The sequence below is a fragment of the Lycorma delicatula genome, chromosome 10 (assembly GCF_047948215.1).
Source record: "Lycorma delicatula isolate Av1 chromosome 10, ASM4794821v1, whole genome shotgun sequence".
Lineage (NCBI taxonomy): Eukaryota > Metazoa > Arthropoda > Insecta > Hemiptera > Fulgoridae > Lycorma > Lycorma delicatula.
Window position 1 is genome coordinate 13287901 of NC_134464.1, and position 22844 is coordinate 13310744.

The following is a 22844-nucleotide window of genomic DNA, read 5'->3' on the forward strand; positions in this document are numbered from 1 at the left end:
ACAATAAAATAAAATGAATATGTATTATTAATGCATCAATAAAAACTATAAAGTTCATTTTCATAGCAACCATATAAAAATTATATTTCAAATATTTATTTAAATCTATCAAGAAGAATAGAATAGTGACTTGACATATTTAATTAAAGCTGACAGGAAATGTTGAATACTGCAATCTGGAATAAGTCTACTATTATAAAATTTTTATGGGTGAGCAAACAGATTTATTTTTACCACTCTTATATTAACTTGCTCTTGGGCTATGTAAGTGAGATTCATGGTATGGAACCTTTTGGTCCAATTTTGAAGCACTTCTGTTTGTTCATTTGCTCAGAAATTTTGCATACAAGTTTGATCCTGATAATGCATTTTAGCAACATTTTCAAGTCTCTAAGATGCCCATAAATTGCTAAGTGAAAAAAATGCCCCTTGAACTTAAGTAACTTCATTTACATGCATATTTTCTTAGTGAAGGAATTATCCATGTTTGTGATATTGTCAGGAAATTAAATTGTACGAAATTATTTTTTTTACGGCTGAGGCAGAAATTCAAATTTCATATAAACCATTACGTTCAATATTTATATCTGATGAGTCATGATACTTATGAGCTAGTAAATAAAATGCATTACTCCTCTTCAATCATAATAATGAGAAGTGCACATTTTCCTTGTGTTTGAGCGATCAAAATCAGCTTAAAATTGAAAAAAAAAAAAACATTAAAAAGGTTCAAAAAAGTACAAAAAAATAATAAATAAAGTAATTTTGCTGCCAACAGAACTTATGAAGACTAAAAAGTATAAATTAAAAAATATGTAAAAAAACTTTTTAAATATCACTCATATTAAAAGCACTAAAAGGAGAAAATAAAAAATATGTAAAAAAAAACTTTTAAAACACTATTCTTAAATTATACACACTAAAAGGTAAAAATAAAATTGGGACGGTATCTCAGAATGGATTTGACAACAAGCTTTGGTGGTGATATGTAAAATTACGTGAAAGTCATAGCTTTAAATTAAAAATTTATTTTTTTTACCAATTTTTTTCATATGTGATGAATGGCCTAAGAGTGGGGTACAAAGATTTGAACTTTGACATGAGCACCCCAATCTTTTGCCTATTCATTATGCATATAAAATAATTGGCAAAAGAATCAAATTTTTAATTTGAAGTTGTGATTTTCACATAATCTTACATATCACCATCACAGCTTGTTGTCAAATCCATTCTGAAATACCATCCTAAAATTATTTTTTACCTTTTAGTGTTTTTAATTTAAGAGTGATTTTTACATATTTTATATTTAATAATATATTTATAATATAATTCTACATTTTTATTTTATTTAAAAGGTTTTTTACTATATTTCATCTGTCTTTAAATCACTAATCTCTGTTCAAATTTTTCATTTAAACATTGAATGTAATTTAAAAGATGCTGTTTTTAAATATGAAATTATTTTCAAATTAATAAGTGAAACATAAAAAGCGATACCATGAAAGAAATAGTTAATAATAGAATGACAAAAAGTATTTTTACTATAAGTATTACAAATATTTATTTGTATAAAACTATTACAAAATCTTTTTGTAATAGAAGTATCACCAAATATTTAAAAAAATACATAATTGGCTTGAAGTAATGATATAACTTAATAATACACAACAATGAATTTAAAAAAATCAAGAAAAGCAGATTAGAAACTTACTTTTTCTTTTACATATTTTCCTTATATTTTAATTATGATTTTTCATTACGAAACAAAGTTTTTCTTGATTTTTGTTCAGAGTACAGTTTTTAGGTATTTTACAAGTGCAAACTATATGTTAAAAATAATTATATGAAACATTCAGTGATAATCATAATCATATGAGTAAAATAAATAATTACAGTTCAAAAATAAAATATTTTAGAAAGGCGATTAAAAAATGTTTATTCTTATTTTAAATTTTCTGTTAATAATAAATATGTTTCTAGCTAATATTTAAGTGTTCTTCAGATGTTAACTATCTATTGAATATAATTTTTATGTATTGATTAAAAATAATAATTATCCATATTATGACTCAAATTATTAAATTAAAAAAATTATGAATATAAAAATTTGAATGTAAAGTTATTAATAAAAAGGTATATGAACTATGTAATTTTCAATATAAAAAACTGTAATAATTTTGATCATAAAGATTATTTAGTTTTATTATTTTTTTTTACACTATCTTCATTTATTTCAAGTTATTCATTTAAATTTTTTTTCAGATCTTATGTTAAAAAGGAAATTAAAATGTATCTTTCCAGTACTAACATTGAGTAGATTACAAAAAAAAAGTTAGTCAATATGAAATTATTGTTCAAAGTAATTATGAAAAGCTTCTTAAATGGTGTTGATTATGAAAGTAATATAAAATGGTAAAGCTATAAAATAAGAATAAAAGTCCACTTGTATATTTTACAAAGGGTGAGCGTCAACTTATATTATGTTTATTGTTTAACATAATTTCTTTTTTTCAGGATATTAATAATTTTCTTTCATATTAATTATGAATGAAATGAAAAAGAAAGCGAATAAGGTTTTTATTCAGGTTAATAAGTTGTTTCAGATACATCTGTAATTAATATAAAATAAAAACAAATTGTTATTCAAAGTTATATGTAATGATTAAATACGTTTATCTTGAGAGCAATAAAAGCAATTATGATGCAATAAGTTATATGAGAGTTTTGAGGGAGAGAAAGATATAAACAAAGTTTTGTGCATATCTTTCATTGACTGAGAGAAACCTTTCAATAGGGTTAAAAGGGATAAAAAAATGAAAAATTTGAATAAAGAGAATTGGACAGTAGGAATAAATTTATTATGGAATTATACAAAGATTAGGAACAGGTTCTAATAGAAGAAACAGAAGCAGTAAAGATGGGAAGAGCAATTAGGCAGTGATGTTGCATGTCACCAGTCCTTTTTAGTATTTATGAAGACTAACTAATTGTGGAAGATTTGGAAGACTTACGGAAAAGTGAATATGAGGTAGGAGAAGAAATAGACAATTATATATGCTGACAACCAAGTAATAATGGCTACAACTGAAGAGAAGCTGCCACAAATGAGGGGTAGAATAATTAAGATAGGAGAAAATATGGCATGAGAATAAACACTGATAAATCCAAAGTAATGAGAATATTGAGGGAATACATGGCAACAAATATTTTTATAACATTACATTTTATGTACGTCGTATTTCTTAAATTTATTGTTTACAAGTTATATGTTAGTAATTCTAAAGTTAGCTTTATGTGCAGGTACAGCGCCGAAACGCCGACCCCAAATTCAAAAATTGTACACCCGGAGTTTCATCTCACGGAATATACAACGGGCGTGGTCACAGATGCTGCCTTGATGATCGCAGCACCCGGTGATAGACTGGACTTGACCGGATAGGACGACCCATCCGAACACTCAAGAACAACAAAAGAATAAGCTTAGAACTATCATCATGGAAAATGCTGTTTCTTGATATTATATGTCGATAGCCAGTTTGAATGTAAAATAAAAACAAATATTTTAGTATAAAATTACCAATCAAAAGTTATTGTGAAAGATGCACTAAGGATGAAAAATACTAAGGATGATTGTGGTGAGTGATAATGTCTAGTAAAGCAACATACTCTATAACATATAACTTGTAAACAATGAGAATTAAAGAAATACGTCGTACATAAAAGGTAATTTCACATAGTTTTCTTATATATATATATATATATATATATTGGCCATATGTTAGTTTTCATATTAATTTGTTTTTTACACAGGGTGTTTTTTATTTTTTTTTTAAATACCTGTTTTTCTTGAACGGCACGAATATATAAGAAAAACTGGTAGGTATTAATAAATGAAAAAAAATATATAATATATATATATTATATACTATATATATATATATATATATATATATCATATATTATATATTATATATTATATTTTGTAACACTACTGTTTATGTACGTCGTATTTCTTAAATTCATTGTTTACAAGTTGTATGTTAGTAAATCTAAAGTTTGCTTTATGCGCAGGGACAGCGCCGACACGCCGTCCCCAAACTCAAAAATTCTACACCTGGATTTTCATCTCACGGAATATACAACGGGCGTGGTCCCGAATGCTGCCTTGATGGTCGCAGCACCTGGTTATAGACTGGAGAAGACCGGATAGGACTACCCATCCGAACACTAAAGAACAGAAATATTCTTTCAACCCTGGAAAAAATACCTAACTTACATTTGAGAAGTTACAATCTAAGATTTTAAAATTATTAAATTATCAAATTTTAATTATTAGATTATTAAATATTAAACTGCTATTAAAAAATATATTAATGATATTTGACATTTAAACTACTAAAATTAAATAAATTTCTGAGTTCAGCTGCGCAGTACTCAGAGGACTGAGCGATGTTGATATGTCCGTTTAAGTCATTGTGACTCAGGCCCCTAATGGCAAGGTCTCATGATTCATAGAGGAGGATGTAATGATTAAATATGTTAATTTTCAGAACAGTAAAAGCAATTATTATGTAATACATTATGAGATTTTTGAGGGAGAGCATGATAGCTATAAACAAAGTTTTGTGCATTTGTTTCATTGACTGAGAGAAAGCCTTCAATAAGGTTAAAAGGGATAAAATAATGAAAAATTTGAATAAAGAGAATTGAACACTAGGAATAACTTTATTATGGAATTATACATAGAATAGGAACAGGTTCAAATAGAAGAAACAGAAGCAGTAAAGATGGGAAGAGCAATTAGACAGTGATGTTGCATGTCACCAGTCCTTTTTAGTATTTATGAAGACTACCTAATTGTGGAAGCTTTGAAAGACTTACGGAAAAGTGATTATGAGGTAGGAGAAGAAATAGACAATTATATATGCTGACAACCAAGTAATAATGGCTACAACTGAAGAGAAGCTGCCACAAATGAGGGGTAGAATAAATAAGATAGGAGAAAATATGGCATGAGAATAAACACTGATAAATTCAAAGTAATGAGAATATTGAGGGAATACATGGCAACAAATATTTTTATTCAGGTGAAACAATCGGTATAGGTTGTTTTAAATACCTTGTAAGCACAATAGTTTGAGGGAAAAAACTGTGGAAATTAGAAATCTGCTTATAACAAAATGTATATCTATTGGTCTGAGAGATTGGTAAGATGTGTGATATTATATGGTGCAGAAACATGGACAATAAAGAAAAGTAATTCGATATGTGAAAAGTTCTGAAATGTAGCTGTGGAAGAAATGCAAGAGAACTGCAAGAGAAAGACCTGATTAATAGTCAGGTCTTGACAACTATAAATGTGAGTATGATGAAGGCAATACGAAGAATGCTAATGGAGATAGGCCACAGCTTAAGTTATAATTGTATTCAAAAAGTACTAATTGACGGAAAATTGCTGGAGTGAGGGATGATTGAATGATTGAGGAATGCTGGATGATTTGAATGAGAGACACTATAATTTAAAATAATAAGCTTAGAGAACTATCATCATTATATATATAATATATTATATATAATATATATATAATATAAAAACTTTGTAACATTATAAAATATATATTGTTATATATATATATAATATATATATGTTATAATATATAATATAACTTTGTTATAATATATATATGTGCAGGTTTTCATTATATATAATATATATATATATATAAAAACTTTGTAACATTACATTTTATGTACGTCGTATTTCTTAAATTCATTGTTTACAAGTTGTAAGTTAGTAATTCTAAAGTTAGCTTTATGCGCAGGGACAGCGCCGACACGCCATCCCCAAACTCAAAAATTCTACGCCTGGATTTTCATCTCACGGATTATACGACGGGCGTGGTCCCGAATGCTGCCTTGATGGTCGCAGCACCCGGTTATATACTGGAGAAGACCGGATAGGACGACCCATCCGAACACTAAAGAACAGAAATATTCTTTCAACCCTGGAAAAAATACCTAACTTACATTTGAGAAGTTACAATCTAAGATTTTAAAATTACTAGATTATCAAATTTTAATTATTAGATTATTAAATATTAAACTGCTATTAAAAAATATATTAATTAATGATATTTGACATTTAAACTACTAAAATTAAATAAATTTCTGAGTTCAGCTGCGCAGTCTTCAGAGAACTGAGCGATGTTGATATGGCCGTTTAAGTCATTGTGACTCAGGCCCCTAACAACTACTGAAAGAGCTGCTGTCCTCTTTCAGGAATCGTTCCTTAGTCTGGCTCTCAACAGATACCTCTCCGATATGGTTGCACCTTCGGTCCAGCTACTCTGTATCCCTGAGCACTCAAGCCCCCTCACCAATGGCAAGGTCTCATGATTCATAGAGGAGGATGTAATGATTAAATATGTTAATTTTGAGAACAGTAAAAGCAATTATTATGTAATACATTATATGAGATTTTTGAGGGAGAGAATGTTAGCTATAAACAAAGTTTTGTGCATTTGTTTCATTGACTGAGAGAAAGCCTTCAATAGGGTTAAAAGGGATAAAATAATGAAAAATTTGAATAAAGAGAATTGGACAGTAGGAATAACTTTATTATGGAATTATACATAGAATAGGAACAGGTTCTAATAGAAGAAACAGAAGCAGTAAACATGGGAAGAGCAATTAGACAGTGATGTTGCATGTCACCAGTCCTTTTTAGTATTTATGAAGACTAACTAATTGTGGAAGATTTGGAAGACTTACGGAAAAGTGATTATGAGGTAGGAGAAGAAATAGACAATTATATATGCTGATAACCAAGTAATAATGGTTACAACTGAAGAGAAGCTGCCACAAATGAGGGGTAGAATAAATAAGGTAGGAGAAAATATGGCATGAGAATAAACACTGATAAATTCAAAGTAATGAGAATATTGAGGGAATACATGGCAACAAATATTTTTATTCAGGTGAAACAATCGGTATAGGTTGTTTTAAATACCTTGTAAGCACAATAGTTTGAGGGAAGAAATTGTGGAAATTAGAAATCTGCTTATAACAAAATGTATACCTATTGGTCTGAGAGATTTGTAAGATGTGTGATATTATATGGTGCAGAAACATGGACAATAAAGAAAAGTAATTCGTAATGTGAAAAGTTCTGAAATGTAGCTGTGGAAGAAATGCAAGAGAACTGCAAGAGAAAGACCTGATTAATAGTAAGGTCTTGACAACTATAAATGTGAGTATGATGAAGGCAATACAAAGAATGCTAATGGCGATAGGCCACAGCTTAAGTCATAATTGTATTCAAAAAGTACTAATTGACGGAAAATTATTGGAGTGAGGGATGATTGAATGATTGAGGAATGCTGGATGATTTGAATGAGAGACACTATAATTTAAAAGAATAAGCTTAGAACTATCATCATGGAAAATGCTGTTTCTTGATATTATATGTCGATAGCCAGTTTGAATGTAAAATAAAAACAAATATTTTAGTATAAAATTACCAATCAAAAGTTATTGTGAAAGATGCACTAAGGATGAAAAATACTAAGGATGATTGTGGTGAGTGATAATGTCTATTATAGCAACATACTCTATAATATATAACTTTTAAACAATGAGAATTAAAGAAATACGTCGTACACAAAATGTAATTTCACAAAGTTATATATATATATATATATATATATATATATATATATATGTATATATATATTGGCAATATGTTAGTTTTCATATTAATTTGTTTTTTACACAGGGTGTTTTTTATTTTTTTTTTAAATACCTGTTTTTCTTGAACGGCACGAATATATAAGAAAAACTGGTAGGTATTAATAAATGAAAAAATATATATAATATATATATAAAAACTTTGTAACACTACTGTTTATGTACGTCGTATTTCTTAAATTCATTGTTTACAAGTTGTATGTTAGTAATTCTAAAGTTAACTTTATGCGCAGGGACAGCGCCGACACGCCGTCCCCAAACTCAAAAATTCTACACCTTGAGTTTCATCTCACGGAATATACAACGGGCGTGGTCCCGGATGCTGCCTTGATGGTCGCAGCACCCGGTGATAGACTGGAGGACTGGACAGGACGACCCATCCGAACACTAAAGAACAGAAATATTCTTTCAACCCTGGAAAAAATACCTTACTTACATTTGAGAAGTTACAATCTAAGATTTTAAAATTATTAGATTATCAAATTTTAATTATTAGATTATTAAATATTAAACTGCTATTAAAAAATATATTAATTAATGATATTTGACATTTAAACTACTAAAATTAAACAAATTTCTGAGTTCAGCTGCGCAGTACTCAGAGGACTGAGCGATGTTGATATGGCTGTTTAAGTCATTGTGACTCAGGCCCCTAACAACTACTGAAAGAGCCGCTGCCCTCTTTCAGGAATCATTCCTTAGTCTGGCTCTCAACAGATACCTCTCCGATATGGTTGCACCTTCGGTCCAGCTACTCTGTATCCCTGAGCACTCAAGCCCCCTCACCAATGGCAAGGTCTCATGATTCATAGAGGAGGATGTAATGATTAAATATGTTAATTTTGAAAACAGTAAAAGCAATTATTATGTAATACATTGTATGAGAGTTTTGAGGGAGAGAATGATAGCTATAAACAAAGTTTTGTGCATTTGTTTTATTGACTGAGAGAAAGCCTTCAATAGGGTTAAAAGGGATAAAATAATGAAAAATTTGAATAAAGAGAATTGGACAGTAGGAATAACTTTATTATGGAATTATACATAGAATAGGAACAGGTTCTAATAGAAGAAACAGAAGCAGTAAAGATGGGAAGAGCAATTAGACAGTGATGTTGCATGTCACCAGTCCTTTTTAGTATTTATGAAGACTAACTAATTGTGGAAGCTTTGGAAGACTTACGGAAAAGTGAATGATTGAGGAATGCTGGATGATTTGAATGAGGGACACTATAATTTAAAAGAATAAGCGTAGAAGTATCATCATGGAAAATGCTGTTTCTTGATATTATATGTCGATAGCCAGTTTGAATGTAAAATAAAAAAAAATATTTTAGTATAAAAATACCAATCAAAAGTTATTGTGAAAGATGATGAAAACTAAGGATGATTGTGGTGAGTAATTAGTTATTAAAGCAACATACTCTATAACATATAACTTGTAATCAGTGAGAATTAAAGAAATACGTCGTACATAAAATATAATTTCACAAAATTTTTAATATATATAAACTTTGTAACATTACATTTTATGTACGTCGTATTTCTTAAACTTATTGTTTACAAGTTGTATGTTAGAAATTATAAATTTAGCTTTATGCGCAGGGACAGCGCCGAAACGCCGTCCCCAAACTCAAAAATTGTACACCCGGAGTTTCATCTCACGGAATATACAACGTGCGTGGTCCCGGATGCTGCCTTGATGGTCGCAGCACCCGGTGACAGACTGTACTAGACCGGATAGGACGACCCATCCGAACACTCAAGAACAACAATATTCTTTCAACTCTTGAAAAAACTACCTAAGTTACAATCTAAGATTTAAAAATCAATAGATTATCAATACATATTTAGCTAAAATATTAAACTGCTATTAAAAAATATATTAATTAAAGAAATTTGACATTTAAACTACTAAAATTAAATAAATTTACTAATATATGTTAAAATAATTTACACCTATAAGTAAAATATAGTTGTCTTTCGCTAGAGAAACGACAATACATAGTTTAACGACAGTACATTGTACGGACAAATCTGCCCAATCTTTTTTCAGTTTAAAACTTTTAAATTAATCAAGTCGTAATAATAATTTTGATGAAATAAAGCTACATATCATCGCAGAAAAAGATTTTCTTAATGAATACAGGTTTTTTGATAAATGTGAAATAAATTTCGATAAATATTTGTAATTTCAAATGTTGATCCATTAACCCGTTTACGAATCGCGTCGCTAGATAGCAGTTCTTGATAATGATACGTAGCGTTTACTTGAAATGTGTACTAAATCGTGGATACCGGTGTTCTTTGGTGGTTGGGTTTCAATTAACCACACATCTCAGGTATGGTCGAACTTAGAATGTACAAGACTACACTTCATTCACACTCATACATATCATATCATCCTCATTCATCCTCTGAAGTATTATCTAAACGGTAGTTACCGGAGGCTAAACAGGAAAAAGAAAGAAATGTAAAATTTTAAAAAGATTATACTAGTTTTATTAAAAAAGGAATATATAAAACAGAAATAAACTGGTAAAATTTTTATTCTACAATTAGAACTATTTGGTGGCACTGGGGTCGTGATATTTCGAAAAATTGTATTTATGGTCCGATTTAGTTCATATTCGGAATATATATGTTACGTGAAAATATATATTTCTGCAAAAAATGAAAAAAAGATTTTTATTCATGAAGATAGTGATTTATTTGATGAGAATTTTGAAGTTGTTTTTTTTATAAAAATAAGAAGAATCTTATTAACAGATGACATGGTTATTGACAAGATTGATGAATCGATTATTCAACCAATCGCATGATACAGATTTAGTATATTGTTGGCTGTAGTACTTGAGTGGAACGTTTTCTTCAATTTAAGTTAAATGTTTTGCAGTGCGTTTTTTCAACTTGAACATCAGCCGCATAGTATTAGTTTCATAGGTAATTTTAATTATAAATTAAAGCTTTTAATTAAATATAATTTTAATTATAAATCATTTATTTTTTACCTTTGAAAAAATAAGTAACATTAACAATGAGTAATATTTAATGTATTTTAATTAGGTTTTTATTAGGTTGATATTGTACATACTATACGTCCAGTTCATATTTTTTCAAGTAAAAAATTTATTATAATTTTAAAAATCAATTTAGTGATACAAGACTAAACTAACATACATTCTTAAAATAACATAATTATAAAATGAAATACACTATTGCAAATAACATAATGTTAACATTTTTTTAGTCAATAGATATTATATATCGTGGTTTAAAATACGTCTGAATACGATTGTAAATTTTGCAATCCGGCAAGAGTTTTTGCATTTTCATTCAACATATTTGAGAAAATTTGACAAATATTTTATTATATGATTTGTGTTACGTATAAAAAAACTGTTACTCTGCGCCCAAGATCCAGCCGTGGATCTCAGGCGCTCTAAATCAGCTCTAAACCTAGATTACCAAAATCTAAATCTCAATGAGTCTAAACAATGTGAAGTAAGTGCATTTTTTTTATTCAACCATACAGAAATGTCAAATACTACTTGACTTTCGAATCGAAGGCATTTAGTATGTATGCAACTAGTTGTGTCGAACAGTAGTATGAAGGAGATGAACCGGTATAAACTTGGCTGAAGTTGATAGAGAGCATGCGCATTACAGAATACAGTACTGGTAGGGATGGGAAGGAGAAGAATCATTTATTCGGAAGAACGATTCTTTTTTACGAATCCTTTCTGAGAATCGATTCCTGAAAATGAATCGTTTATATCCCATCGCTACTACACAATTTTACTCCAATTTATTGGTTTTCACCTCATATTTCTCAAAAACTACTGCGATACGGTTCTGGGACATATTTTTTTTTTCAATTTTTCAGGTCAGAAATCATAAGAAATCACTAATTCTGCCCCTTAATTAGCGTCCTAAAAATTTTAGTACTTCTTTTCACCAGGGGAGCTAAAATCCATGCTAAATCTTTCACTTGTCATAACGAAGAGTTTTACAACTTATATTTATATGAACCTTTTCCATTACTTTCACGAGTAGAATAGGGTTATAAAAGTCCCGGGAGAACTTCGTGATACACTCTGTATATAGTAGTAATTGATAAGGTTTGAACAGTGATTAAGATTCCGGAGGTCATAAGAAAGCTACAGTTAAAAATTTCGTATGGTTCACCAGTTTTCAAACGTAAATGACATCTTTTTATACAGTAATGAAATTAGGGCAAAGTACTTAATCGTAAAATTACTTTTTTTTAATCTTAACACCTTTCAGAAGTTACCTGTCAGGAAATAATTATATTTTAATAGTTTTGTAAAATTTACTTGCGATATTTTGCAAAATTACTTGCAATGTAATATTTTATTTAATTACTTACCGTGTGATATAATATTAACACTTTCGTTCGAATGTAAACTCTATTTTTTTTTTTAAGTTAAGTTTTTCATCGATTATTCTGCTTGAATGTTTTTTTTTTTTACGTTAAGATATTTCCTTCTATTTAAACAATATACCCTAATCTAAATAGCCATGTATTTAGATAAATAAAGCGGAACTTTTTTTCTACAGGTGTTTTATCTATTTGTAAGAATCACTAACTATTTTTTTTTCTTTACTTTTTTAACTGGGTTATTCGTTTACAATTATAGAAAAGTTTTTGAATAGAGTTGTATAGTAGTATAGCTCTTTCAAAATTTAAATCATATTTAACTGCACTGTCCATTTTTTATTATAATAAATAAATATTAAATTTTTTATGTACAGTAAAATTTCCTTATTCGCGGGGATTAGACTGTAAAAATGCTACGAATGTAGAATGGAACTAATCGCATTTAAGGAAGAATGGTTATGTTATATGAAAAATGAAAAAAAATCATGCGTAATTTCTTAGGGCAATGTTATTGATGAAATACAGACGGCAACATTAATTATAAGCATCGATTTAGTACAGTACATAGGTAACCCACCGGGTTGGTCTAGTGGTTAACGCGTCTTCAGCTGATTTGGAAGTCGAGAGTTACAGCGTTCAAGTCCGAGTAAAGCCAGTTATTTTTACACGGATTTGAATACTAGATCGTGTATATTGATGTTCTTTGGTGGTTGGGTTTCTTCAATTAACCAAACATCTCAGGAATGGTCGAACTGAGACTGTACAAGACTAAACTTCATTTACACTCATACATATCATCCTCATTCATCCTCTGAAGAATTATCTAAACGGTAGTTACCGGAGGCTAAACAGGAAAAAGAAAGAAAAAGTACAGTACATAGGTACACTACACAAAAAATATTTAATAAAATACAGGATACCTACTAATTTACTCGTAAGCGCGTACCAAACTGTTTGATTTAAAAACTCACTACAGTACGTACTGTACTAGAAAACTGTATTACATGTTCAAATCGTACTGTAATCGCATTAAGTCAAGAAAACAGCACTGCAGTACTGCGTATGGTAAAACTAAAATTACTGTAATGGAAATTTACAAAACTAACCTACAGTATTTTGGATTTCATTTACAAAAAATTGTAATTTTTCCTTGTCTTGCTCTTCTAATAAATCCGTGTGAATTTCTGTGTAATCTTGCATGGCATTTCAATTTTGCGCTTAAAGATTAAGCTTCTATTCAAAAATGGATCGGCATCTACAAAAAACTGGTAATATCATGGGATAGTTTAATGCCTTCGGTAAGCTTTATTTTTTCCAGGGATCTTCTACCTTTTCATGTTCATACTCTCTCTATCTCCGCAATTCAATCTTTTAATATTTTTATTTTTTAATATCATTACGTAATATAATGTATGCGAATACGAAAAATTTTAGCCGCGACTACAGAAGGAAATTTCACTGTATTAGCTAAATACTAAAACAATACTATTCTTATAAATAAATAAAGTTTCATATCAGAAGTGAAAAATAATTTTCAAAGCACGGTTTTTTTACTAAACACAATTTGTGTTTAAAAAAAGCGCTAGTTTTCTCCGTAAAATGTTGTGTAGTTAGATTTTTTATTTATCTTCTTTTAATCTTCTAATTCCTGAACTACTTTGGTGGAAAAATTATTTTATTTTATAAAACACATCATTTAAAAAGAAAATTAAATACTGGATATATATATATAATGTTTAATTTTTAAATCTCAATTAACACGAGATAATTATTAAAAATGAAAAATCACGCCAAACAATACATTGCTGTTTAATATAGAATAATTAAAGAGCGTTCGGGTGACAATTTTGTTTATATATATATATATATATATACACCCGGTAATGTAAGGATTCCAACGCAGTGTCATATATATAAATCGGTTCAGTCGTTGAGCTGTTACGATGGAACAAACATACATACACCCTAAATACATTACATTCCTTTTAGGGTAGTCGTGTAAACTTGATCCCATTATGTTACCAATCAAGATAACTAATTTATATTTTGAGTCTATTTTCGGGGTTATTTTTCATTTTGCCAATCTGAATTGTGATTTTTTTTGTTCAAATATTACAGAGGTGTTATATAATCCCTTTAGATAACTTATTTTAGAATGAAAGTTAAGCTAGAAAAAAAGAAAAAAAAACAGGTAGATTTAAGCGGTTATTACACTTTCAAACATGATCACTGGCGCGCTCTTTTACTAAGGTATAGTAACACTACAAAGCTGTTATCAATAAACAGTACGGTTGTATACAAAATGTGTTATTTACTTAATATATAATGCATAAAATAAGTAGAAATATAAATATCAATAGATCTTGCAATTAAATAATTTAAATAAATTAATATATGATGATGAAAAATAACTTAAAATAATTTTCTGGATAATCTAATATTTGAATTATAAGTGATACAGATGTGATAAACCGGCAAAATAAAAACGGTTATTTTTTAAAGTTTTTTTGTTAAGGTTTAATTTCAAAAGTTTGGTAGCGTTGATGCATTTATCGGCAGAATTTAATCTCGTATTCTTATACAACGCTTACGAAGTTATGGTATTTTGTTAAACAGCGATCAAGATAAAATTTGGGGGAAGAAAAACAGCAAAACAAGATTTGGGCAAATCGTAGAATTTCCTAAATATCGGAAATAATTTAAAAAGATTCACAATAAATTTTTCAGTAAATTAAACTAATTTAGTAATTTCACTTAAACTAATACTTTCAGTAAATTTTTAAGAAAAAATCCTCACCCAGTTTCCATAAATAAAAAACATTTATCCCACTATAACACAATCCAGCATGGGCGTTGTGCCCATACTCTGGATTGCAGACCGTTACTTCCAAAATCATTATATAAATTTCTATTTTAACATGAAAATTTTTAAATTAAAATAATTTATATGTATATCTTTGTATTGGGGGTAGAGATAGATTTAGAGAAGATTCTAAAAAAGATAACACAATTGTAAGACTTTCCCGTCAAGTGACTAAGCCGAATTCCGGGAAAGTCTTACAAATGTGGGTTATTTCTAATGCTTGACATACACACATAACCTAATTTTAAATATTTTTAATTTTATTTTAATATATTACTTTTTCATTTATTTAATTCAGGGATTCTTATTAAAGTGCGCGCGCAAACCGTATTTAATTCGCGTGGGTATGGCATTACTAGCGGCGATTACTAGGTCGGAACTAAATAATCTAGAGTAATTTCACAACTTATAAACAGAACAAATTTCGCGTATACGGTCGGAAGCTGGTGTAGCCGCGAGTCTTAACGCACCAGGTACTGCTGATTTAACCGGGGTGGAGGTTTAGTCGGTAGTGCGCAGGAATACATACACCTTTTTTACTATCTTGCGGAACCTGTTGGCGAGTCCGACACTGCTTCGGCGCCCATAAATGGGGTTCCTCCACCTAAAAGTAATGATTCAACCGGACGATCAAGTTCGAGACCCAGCCAGACCGAGTTAATCTTTTACACTAAATATTATTTATTTATTTAATTATACCGCTCCCCCATGACGTCACAACATAGCAGATGACTACAACAGTAATTTTTGGGGTTAGAGTGCAATTTTTCAAATTTTCTTTTGAAAATATTATTTTCTAATTGTTAACAAATGTGCTTAAGAAAAATATGATCTTAATTTGGTGAAATCTAGAGATACTGAGGATGACCTTGCTCATTTAATTATACCGCTCCCCCATGACGTCACAACATAGCAAATGACTACAACAGTAATTTTTGGGGTTAGAGTGCAATTTTTCAAATTTTCTTTTGAAAATATTATTTTCTAATTGTTAACAAATGTGCTTAAGAAAAATATGATCTTAATTTGGTGAAATCTAGAGATACTGAGGATGACCTTGCTCATTTAATTATACCGCTCCCCCATGACGTCACAACATAGCAAATGACTACAACAGTAATTTTTGGGGTTAGAGTGCAATTTTTCAAATTTTCTTTTGAAAATATTATTTTCTAATTGTTAACAAATGTGCCTAAGAAAAATATGATCTTAATTTGGTGAAATCTAGAGATACTGAGGATGACCTTGCTCTACAGTCTCACCCCCTTGACCTCTTAAGTTGTAAATTCATTGGCATCAATGCCCCGTATGTAGAAATAATCTGGCCAAGTTTGGGTCAAAATCGGTCTGGTAGTTCTGGAGATATAAGGTAATTTAGAAGACAACACTAAACACACGTACAGCCGAATATTAACATCCGGAAAATTTTGATTCGTTTTTGGGATTTTTTGGGTTCCTTATGTGTCAAAATGTCAAGATCCGGTGAAAACCAGGTATGCCCAAACTGGACCAATTACAGTAGTTTCCTTTCTAGAGCTATAGCTCTGCTATAGCGCTTTCTAGACGGTAAAGTAAAACGTACTCTATTTAACTGAAAGAAACTACCGGTAATTATGCAAAATGTTTTCACCAAAATGAAGCTATATCAAGAAAGAAAGGGGGAATTATAGACTATAATTATAATTATTTATTGTCCTTATTACATGAAAAAATAATGCACACATGAATATTTTGTATACATGATTCACAGTACCAGATTTTTTTTAATTTTATTGTAAAATCATCCACTTTAGAATATGATCAAAATAGAAGCCAATAATGTTTATATTTTTAGAATTAAAATCTAAGACATTAAAATCGAAAGAAATTCCCAAAAAATGTTTAGTCTCAATTTTTAGCCACTCCACACTACTTTTCTTTGAAAAATTTAAACAGAATTAGCCTAGAAAATAATAATTAATCAAATACTACGTAAATATCTTCTTTTTTTTAAATGTTAGTATTATTTAAATAAAAGCAATGTAAAAATAATGTAAATTAAGGAGAAAAGGTTATATAAATACGAGTATAAACTGCTAAATAAATCCTGTAAATGAGAGAGTAAGCCTGCCAAGAAACGATGGCTAGGCCTAGTAGAAAATTCAGCTGAACGGAATTGTCGCTATGCAGAATTGTTACTGTCCACAATTACCACGATAACAGTATTTTATTATAGGCCTATTCTTGTTGCCTATAATTATATATTAAAGACTCTTACTTTCCCATCTAGATAGCGCTATAACTTTAGAAGGGAAAGTATTGTAATCGGTCCAATTTGGACACATGCGGTTTTCACAGGATCTCGACGTTTTGACACTTAAGGAACCCAAAATACCGGATGGGAATTTTCCGGATGTTAATGTTCGTTAGTAAGTCTGTGTGTTTGGTGTTGGCCTCTAAATCACCTTGTATCTCCAGAACTACTGGACTGATTTTGACCAAATCTAGTCAGATTACTTCTATATATATATATATATATATATATATAGGGGCATTGATGCCATTAAAATATCAACTAAAAAGATCAAGGGGTGAGGCTGTAAAGCTCATTCTCATTATCTTGAGATTTCACCGAACTAATATCATATTTTTGTTAGGCATATTTGTTAAAAATTAAAAAATATAAATTTTTTTAAAATAAATTTGCAAAATCGCACCCCACCACAAAAAATGAAGTCATCTGCTTTGTTGTGACGTCATAGCTGAGCGGTAGAATTAAGTAAATGAATAATATTTAAAGTGTAAAAGAGTAACTCGATCGCCCGGTTGACTCGGTACCTGGTGCGTTAAGCCCCGTGGCTACACCAGTCTGCCGACCGTAGAAGCAAAATTTGTTCTATGCAAATTGTGGAATTACATTATTTTGATAAGGAGTGTCAACCGTCGCACCGAAACGCAAAGATAATGTGATTTCATAATCATTCTATCATGTATATAAACTAGCAAGCAGAACCTAGTTTAGTGGCAAGGGATATTGCAGTGGATTTAGACTATTATTTTAGTTAAGGTATTCATAAGAAAAACAGTAAGGAGATTTTTTCATAGTATTGTTTATAGATATAATTATAATTTTTTATACAGTTTCTCGTTTTTAATCCCAAACTGATGTCCTTTCCCACGTACAACTTTATTGATAACAAATATATTAATGTTACACAAAATATAATTTATATTAAAAATATTAGTTGATTAAAATTATAGATATTTCTGTTATTTTAGATCTCATCTATCTCAAAATGTATTTTTTAAATCATGTAATGTTACGATCAAATCTTTTTACCTGAATTCATGTGTATTATTTGCAGAACAAGACGTAGTCGTGCAACACCTCCCACACGTCCACGTCGATTAATATACCCAATTGGCATCTGTCCTTTATGCAAGAAAGTAAACTGTCTGGCAATAAGGGAGAAGATAATTTACATTTAGCTTCTTCCAAAAACGGTAAGCTAATATTTAAATAATATCATATTATGAGGAAAATTATTAATATAATTAAGAATAAGTAAATTTCAATTTGAATAAGTATAAATTTATTGTTCTCTGAAGGTCTGGAAGGTCTACATGATTCTTCTAACCTTGTACATGCCAGTACAAAAGCTTATTTACTTTAAATGTTTATTTTGTTTTTTGTAACTTGGTTTAATCATATAATTTATTAAACACTATGTCTAACATGATCATCTTTTGATGAAACAGTTGACATGTAAAATTTTATAACGTAGTTGCCTTTGGATTGGAAACTAACGCTAAGTACAGTAATTATCCCAGTGTGAAGCGAATTCTTTGTTCATATATTGATATTCTTTATTAGATTATTATTCTTATTCTTTCATCATATTTGTTTAAATCTACAAGGCAATACCGCAGAACATATCAGTAAATAGAGAGTTGTGAAGTATTCCAGTGGCAGTTATCCAATACGAATAGTGGACAATCACCAAATAGGTGAATTGAGAAATGTATTGAAGTGTGTTGAATCTGAAATGATAATATAATATGATGACTATACAGTATAATCCTGCAAAAACTACTTCTATAGCAATACTATTCTACATTATTTTTAATATGATGATGTAGCTATTAAAGCATATATCAGATGCTTTCTGCTATCACAAACTAGCAAAAACTGTAAATTATTAGGGTTAACTGCTGTGACCTGTCTGTGGTTTTCGCTTATGAACAAAATTTTTAATTCAGTTTAATGAATGTCATTCACATGAAAAGGTGGTTATTAAATCATCTTCACTAGAAGGTGGAGCCAAATACTAACCTTCAGTTAGGTATACATGAAAAATATAAAGAACCATATTGCTTGCCTGAACAGTAATAATTAATGATAAAAAAGCCATATTCTTCCTTAAGCATTATTTCAAATTTTGTAAGTGATAAATTGCTCCACAAGTTTCATGTATTGAAATGACGAATACTAGATTAAACTATAAAAGGTGTAATTCTATTTCTAAATTTCTAGGTACATTTTTTTTGTCTAATAATGTTCTTTTTCTTTGTATTTTACAGCCTTCAAAATTTTTCGTGAATGGACAAAATTTTGATATGTGATAAAAATTAAGAATATTTATTAAAAGTATAAAGGTATGTGAAACTTTGCATTTTATTTTTTTCCCTCTTTACTTATGATATTATATATAATGATAGTTTACATAAAAAAAGATAGGTGAAATGTTCAAAACTGCCCCTAATTCCCTGTACTCTGTTTGTATCTGTTTTTAAAATTTAATCTGTTTATCTGTACAATTTTTTTTTTTTTTTATTTTTCACCCATAAGTTGATAAATATATGTTGAATATAATGAAATTTTCATTAAAGTGACAAATTTAAGTTTTACAGATAACTTGATGAAAACTTCTTTCGGTTTTACTAGTTATTCTTGCAATTATCAAATGTAGTACTATACATGTAGGATAAACTATAGGAAACGACAAACATCACAAGCATTGTGTTATTAAAAAGTTGTGGCAATTACTTAAATACAAGAAAATTAAGAAAAGACTGAGAAAATATTTGAAAGTTCAAGCTTAAGTTAAATGCTTATTTACTTTATTTAGAATTATATTTGTTTACTTTCTTTAAGAAAACATTGAAGGTAGATGCCATGTTATATGCTTAAGTTGAATCAGTATTTTCATTATTAAACACTATTTGAATAATACATAAAACCTTCTTATGCTGACGGATATTATACAATAATTATTACTATAATTTTTATAAATATGAAACTACTTTTTTTATATAATTTTTGATTCACATCCTGTTTTATTTATTTTGTGTAAGATAAATTTCATTCTATCTTTCCATAATGTCAGATGTCAGATTATTTTCCAGAAGTAAACTGATAAAATCAATAAGCCTCATAATTGTAGTGTTCCGATCAGTTCAAACACATTGGAGTTTTTGTAATTCTATTTTATGGCTACACTGTTCGACCGCACGTATTCTTGTAAGTTGTCTGTTTAATGTGAGGTTATTAATTTTTCATGTTTAGTCAAAATTATTTCACCTTTTATTACAAAATTATATTTTCATATTATTCTTCTGTTGAAACTGCTAGAATGCGTTTGACAATTGTTTCTCCTTCTAAGCATATCAGTTTGACACGACAGATAAACTTGATCCAACATCATCTGCTGTAGAATTAAATTTTTAATTGTGACAACTGATATACGCCGAATTCTTGCAGCAGCATGCAAAGCTTATAAGGCAGCTGAAAAGTGGCTTTTAACTTCAGCAATGTGCAAAAAACTGCTCTTGTGGGCTAAAGAATTCTGGAAAAACACAAATTTTTATGTTCAAGGGAATGGGTACCCGTACATAAGAAAAGAATTAGATGAAAATACATCACCAGCTGAAATCCAACAATCAGTTAAACAACCTCAGAAAAAAATGTTTTGGTGTTGTTTCAGGTTCATACATTACTTCTAATATATGGTATATTGAAAAGTAATGGATTTCTCAAGATTGACACAATTTTAAAATCAATTGCCGCAAGGCAACAGAGTGTTAAACCAAGATTTGTCACCGTAACATAATGAAAATCTTTAGGCAAGAGTCAAAAACGACCCATACACAAAAACTGACGTCATCAATCCATAACATTGGTATGGTATCATGATGAAGAAATAAAAAAAAAAATGTTTGTTGCATGGATGCCAAATCGTGTACATACGTTGAGTGATTAAGAATAAAGAAAAACATATTAATTATATTAGATATTCACAAATTGTACAAGTATGATTTCATTTTGAACTTTTATTAAATAACATCCTTGTCTGGATTAATTTGCAAGCCTAATTTAACACTTTAGATTATTCTATTTTTAACATTCAATCATTCTAATTTAACTTTTCTTTGTTTTTACAGGCATAAAAATTTTTATAAATCAACTGGAAAATCATACACTTCGGTTATTATTAATGATAAGGACTGTACTAGGAAAGGCGTTATTTTTTTAAACAAATATTTGTATTACCAACCCAGGAAATAATTTTTTTTTTACTAAATTAATTATATGAATTATTTTATTATGCTTCTGTTAATGGGATATATAAAGACAGATTTACAGATTAAGTTATTTTTATTCCTACTTTTGTGCTTTCATAAATTGATTCAAAGTACATATCAAATGTGTGCAAGTTTTAATTACTAATGCATAGAGTTTACTGCATTTAATCATGAACATAACCAGAATTTCCTATCTGTTGTATAAAAATAAATATACTGCACTAAAGAATAAAATAGTATAAATAACGATTACCAAACTCGTATAGCAAGCTGTGAATCAAATGCTTCACCAATTATTTCAGCACAGACTAATTTCATTGAAGAATCTTGTAGATGCTGCTTAAAATCACAGAATAAGCTTTGATCCAACTCTCCAGCATCAGCTGCATGTATAAATAAATAAAAATTATTAACAGTAAATATAAAGATAAATTATTATAAATATGGATATCTGCAACAAAAATACCAGCTAATAAAAACTAAAAAGCATAACTTTAAATATTGTATTGCTGAGAAAAATCCTATTTAGCCATTTATAAATACTTAAAACAGCTCATTTTTACATTACACTTGTTAAAGAAATCCCTAAACAGATATTTACAGCAATTATGCCAGCTTACTTCAGTAGTTTTTTCATAAATAAGTCTAGGTTTTTCTAATACTTTATAAAAAATGTGAAACTAACAGTTACAAACAACTTTTCACATTTCTTACATTACACTCCAAGTAAACCTACAATTTGCTATATTTGCCTACCACTGCCATGTTCAATAAAATGGTTCTCATAAATGACCAAAGTTAAACGGTTGTAAGAGTGTAATGAGAGTAACAATAAACACCTTTAATAAATTAAAGTAACAATCAAGAGCTGAAGATGCAAAATATAAAATTATAAATTACTGTATGTATTTTAAAGTAAGTTAGTTCTGCTACCTATTAATTCACCTTCTGATGAAAATTAAGGATAAAAAACCTGCTGTCAGTAAACAATCTATTAAAATAATTAATAGTTAACATTTTAAGTTTATTTTACATGTTGAACATCTAGAAATTAATCATAATATTGAGTAACATACATTAGACATCAGCTCCAATCTTCATTCAAAACAGCAATCATAGAATTTACATCTTGAAGGTGTTAACTACTGTATGAACCTTATAAGGTAATTTTACAGATTTTCACTAAATGCTTTTTGGAAAAGTTGTACTAGCTGCTTCAGTCATTTGCCATTAAAAAATTATTACTAAGAAAAACAGAATCTTATTAAATGGTCA

General features: G+C 29.1%; 1 protein-coding gene across 2 annotated transcripts in view; it reads right to left on the reverse strand.

The window, feature by feature from the left end:
* LOC142331572 (calcium uptake protein 1 homolog, mitochondrial-like) overlaps positions 1–22844 on the reverse strand; it is a 622753-nt gene that overhangs the window by 98733 nt on the left and 501176 nt on the right. The window contains exon 5 of one of the 2 annotated variants that reach the window (XM_075377570.1): positions 21823–21952. The gene's annotated coding sequence lies outside the window, so the exon portion shown is untranslated. Of the gene's footprint in view, positions 1–18327; positions 18486–21822; positions 21953–22844 lie in introns of those variants that run through there. The other variant, XM_075377569.1, reaches the window with a different exon arrangement.